This window comes from Rutidosis leptorrhynchoides, chromosome 9 (assembly GCF_046630445.1).
Source record: "Rutidosis leptorrhynchoides isolate AG116_Rl617_1_P2 chromosome 9, CSIRO_AGI_Rlap_v1, whole genome shotgun sequence".
Classification (NCBI taxonomy): domain Eukaryota; kingdom Viridiplantae; phylum Streptophyta; class Magnoliopsida; order Asterales; family Asteraceae; genus Rutidosis; species Rutidosis leptorrhynchoides.
The window spans coordinates 346,297,599-346,302,204 of record NC_092341.1 but is presented as its reverse complement, the minus strand read 5'-3'; positions in this window follow the sequence as shown (position 1 = coordinate 346,302,204).

Sequence of the window (4,606 nt, the reverse complement as noted above, 5' to 3'; positions counted from 1 at the left end):
AGAGAGGGGCATATATTTTTGATAATATTTGATTGATTAAAGTGGGATAAAAGACCAAAAAGATTTTTAATTTTATTTTTACTTTGTTTTTAAAATTAATATTAAATTAAATTATTATTGTAAATTTTTTTTTAAATCAATATATTTAAGTTTGTGAATATTTGAAAAAAATTAATATTTTTAATATAAAGTTTGTATGTATAAAAATATTAATAATATGAATTTTTAATTTTATGCATTTTAAATTTAAGTTTGGTGTGAATTTAAAAACAAAAATTTACTTTATTTCACTAAGTTAAAAATTTGATATTTAAAAATTCGTCGTGAGTTGAAAACTATGTCGTTGAACTGAAATTGCTCTACCCAAGAGAGGGGCGAGAACTTTTATTATCATTATTTTTAATATTATTGAATTAAAGTATGCCAAAAATATTAAAAAACCCAAAAAGTTAAGAAGATAAACTATGCGTCGATTAAGAAGTTTGTGTATGCGCTCATATTAACACCGCAAAGGTTAAGAAGATATTTTCAAGGGCATCCAGTGCACGTGTTAACTAATATGCCGGTCAAGCAAGTCTTAACAAAACCAGAGATATCTGGTAGACTTGCGTTGTGGGCAGTAGAGTTGGGTACTTATCAAATTTCTTACCTTGCGCACAGTGCTGTATAGGGCAAGGTTTTGGCGGATTACCTCGCTGAAATGATGTAGTGACCCGAACTTTTCCATGTTTATATATATATATTAAATGAAATTGTTATTTACATAATTAAGTGTTTCCAACATGTTAAGCAATCAAACTTGTTAAGACTTGATTAATTGAAATAGGTTTCATATAGACAATTGATCACCCAAGTTGACCGGTGATTCACGAACGTTAAAACTTGTAAAAACTATATGATGACATATATATGGTTATATATATAGTTAACATGATATCATGATAAGTAAAAATATCATTAAGTATATTAACAATGAACTTCATTTGTAAAAACAAGACTACTAACTTAATGATTTTGAAACGAGACATATATGTAACGATTATCGTTGTAACGACATTTAATGTATATATATATCATATTAAGAGATATTCGTACATCATAATATCATGATAATATAATAATAATTTAAAATCTCATTTGATATTATAAACATTGGGTTAACAACATTTAACAAGATCGTTAACCTAAAGGTTTCAAAACAACACTTACATGTAACGACTAACGATGACTTAACAACTCAGTTAAAATGTATATACATGTAGTGTTTTAATATGTATTCATACACTTTTGAAATACTTCAAGACACTTATCAAAATACTTCTACTTAACAAAAATGCTTACAATTACATATTCCTTCAGTTTCATCAACAATTCTACTCGTATGCACCCGTATTCGTACTCGTACAATACACAGCTTTTAGATGTATGTACTATTGGTATATACACTCCAATGATCAGCTATTAGCAGCCCATGTGAGTCACCTAACACATGTGGGAACCATCATTTCGCAACTAGCATGAAATATCTCATAAAATTACAAAAATATGAGTAATCATTCATGACTTATTTACATGAAAACAAAATTACATATCCTTTATATCTAATCCATACACCAACGACCAAAAACACCTACAAACACTTTCATTCTTCAATTTTATTCATCTAATTGATCTCTCTCAAGTTCTATCTTCAAGTTCTAAGTGTTCTTCATAAATTCTACAAGTTCTAGTTTCATAAAATCTAGAATACTTCCAAGTTTGCTAGCTTACTTCCAATCTTGTAGAGTGATCATCTAACCTCAAGAAATCTTTCTTATTTACAGTAAGATATCTTTCTAATATAAGGTAATACTCATATTCGAACTTTGATTCAATTTCTATAACTATAACAATCTTATTTCGAGTGGAAATCTTACTTGAACTTGTTTTCGTGTCATGATTCTACTTCAAGAACTTTCAAGCCATCCAAGATCCTTTGAAGCTAGATCCATTTATCTCTTTTCTAGTAGGTTTATCCACAAAACTTGAGGTAGTAATGATGTTCATAACATCATTCGATTCATACATATAAAGCTATCTTATTCGAAGGTTTAAACTTGAAATCACTAGAACATAGTTTAGTTAATTCTAAACTTGTTCGCAAACAAAAGTTAATCCTTCTAAATTGACTTTTAAAATAAACTAAATACATGTTCTATATCTATATGATATGCTAACTTAATGATTTAAAACCTGGAAACACGAAAAATACCGTAAAACTGGACATACGCTGTCGTAGTAACACCATGGGCTGTTTTGGGTTTGATAATTAAAAACTATGATAAACTTTGATTTAAAAGTTGTTCTTCTGGAAAAATGATTTTTCTTATGAACATGAAACTATATCCAAAAATCATGGTTAAACTCAAAGTGGAAGTATGTTTTTCAAAATGGTCATCAAGACGTCGTTCTTTCGACTGAAATGACTACCTCTTACAAAAATGACTTGTAACTTATATTTCCGACTATAAACCTATATTTTTTCTATTCAGATTCATAAAATAGAGTTCAATATGAAACCATAGCAATTTGATTCACTCAAAACGGATTTAAAATGAAGAAGTTATGGGTAAAACAAGATTGGATATTTTTTATTTTTGTAGCTACGGGAAATATTAACAATTCTATACAAATCATATCCTAGCTAACTTATATTGTAATATACATGTATTCTAATATATTATGTAATCTTGGGATACCATAGACACGTATGCACATGTTTTGACATATCATATCGACCCATGTATATATATTATTTGGAACAACCATAGACACTCTATATGCAGTAATGTTGGAGTTAGTTATACAGGGTTGAGGTTGATTCCAAAAATATATATACTTTGAGTTGTGATCTAGCCTGAGACGTGTATACACTGGATCGTGGATTGATTCAAGATAATATATATCGATTTATTTCTGTACATCTAACTGTGGACAACTAGTTGTAGGTTACTAACGAGGACAGCTGACTTAATAAACTTAAAACATCAAAATGTATTAAAAGTGTTGTAAATATATTTTGAACATACTTTGATATATATGTACATATTTGTTATAGGTTCGTGAATAGACCAGTGGCCAAGTCTTACTTCCCGACAAAGTAAAAATCTGTGAAAGTGAGTTATAGTCCCACTTTTAAAATCTAATATTTTTGGGATGAGAATACATGCAGGTTTTATAAATGATTTACAAAATAGACACAAGTACGTGAAACTACATTCTATGGTTGAATTATCGAAATCGAATATGCCCCTTTTTATTAAGTCTGGTAATCTAAGAATTAGGGAACAGACACCCTATTTGACGCGAATCCTAAAGATAGATCTATTGGGCCTAACAAATCCCATCCAAAGTACCGGATGCTTTAGTACTTCGAAATTTATATCATATCTGAAGGGTGTCCCGGAATGATGGGGATATTCTTATATATGCATCTTGTTAATGTCGGTTACCAGGTGTTCACCATATGAATGATTTTTATCTCTATGTATGGGATGTATATTGAAATATGAAATCTTGTGGTCTATTGTTACGATTTGATATATATAGGTTAAACCTATAACTCACCAACATTTTTGTTGACGTTTTAAGCATGTTTATTCTCAGGTGATTATTAAGAGCTTCCGCTGTCCAATACTTAAATAAGGACAAGATTTGGAGTCCATGCTTGTATGATATTGTGTAAAAACTGTATTCAAGAAACTTATTTCGTTGTAACATATTTGTATTGTAAACAATTATGTAATAGTCATGTGTAAACAGGATATTTTAGATTATCATTATTTGATAATCTACGTAAAGTTTTTTAAACCTTTATTGATGATATAAAGGTTATGGTTTGTTTTAAAATGAATGCAGTCTTTGAAAAACGTCTCATATAGAGGTCAAAACCTCGCAACGAAATCAATTAATATGGAACGTTTTTAATCGATAAGAACGGGACATTTTAGTTGGTATCAGAGCGTTGGTCTTAGAGAACCAGAATTTTGCATTAGTGTGTCTTATCGAGTTTGTTAGGATGCATTAGTGAGTCTGGACTTCGACCGTGTTTACTTGACAAATGATTGCTTAACAAATTTTGTTGGAAACTATATATTTTTAACATGTGAATATTATGTGATATATTAATTTGTTAACGTGTTTGATATTATGTGATAGATGTCTACCTCTAGAACAAGTCCCATTGACTCACCTAATAATAATGAAGAGTCAAATGTAAATTGGAATGATTCGTGGATTGATTCACGAGTTCCCGAAGAGGAACCGGAAGAAGAGTCGGAACCGGAAGAAGAGTCGGAACCGAAAGAAGAATCAGAACCGGAAGAAGAAATAGAACCAGTGGGGGAAATAATAAAACGGTTAAGCAGAAGAAAATCCTCAACCAACCGACCAAAGTTAATTATGGTCAATGGTGTTTCCGCCAAGGAAGCAAAGTATTGGGAGGATTACCAATTCTCCGATGAATCGGATCTAGACAAGGATTCCGATGATGTTATAGAAATTACCCTAACACAATTTAATAAGGCAAAAGAGAACAATAAGGGAAAGGGCATAAAAATAGAGAAAT